Source organism: Theobroma umbraticum, unplaced genomic scaffold, assembly GCF_002168275.2.
Source record: "Theobroma umbraticum cultivar Fairchild unplaced genomic scaffold, ASM216827v3 scaffold_106.0, whole genome shotgun sequence".
In the NCBI taxonomy this organism is placed as follows: Eukaryota; Viridiplantae; Streptophyta; class Magnoliopsida; order Malvales; family Malvaceae; genus Theobroma; species Theobroma umbraticum.
In genome coordinates this window covers 127,370-127,628 of record NW_018397276.1, presented here as the reverse complement: position 1 = coordinate 127,628, position 259 = coordinate 127,370, and positions in this window count along the sequence as shown.

Genomic DNA, 259 nt, shown 5'->3' with positions numbered 1-259 from the left:
CCTCTGTCTTTGAACTCAATTTCTGGTAGTAGGCTGTTAGTCGATTAAGTCAGTTTTGTCTTTGAACCTAGTTTTTAGCAGTAAGCTCTTAGTCAACTAACACTGTCTCTTAGTCGACTAAGTGTTCTCTATCTCACAGTTTGCTTGAACACGCCAAATTCTCTTTTGAGTTTTATCCAACTATCTCCATTGATCATCCACCTAAGAGGCTTCTATTTCATCGCTCAATTGTAGCTCCTTATTCTTATGAGTTTTGATA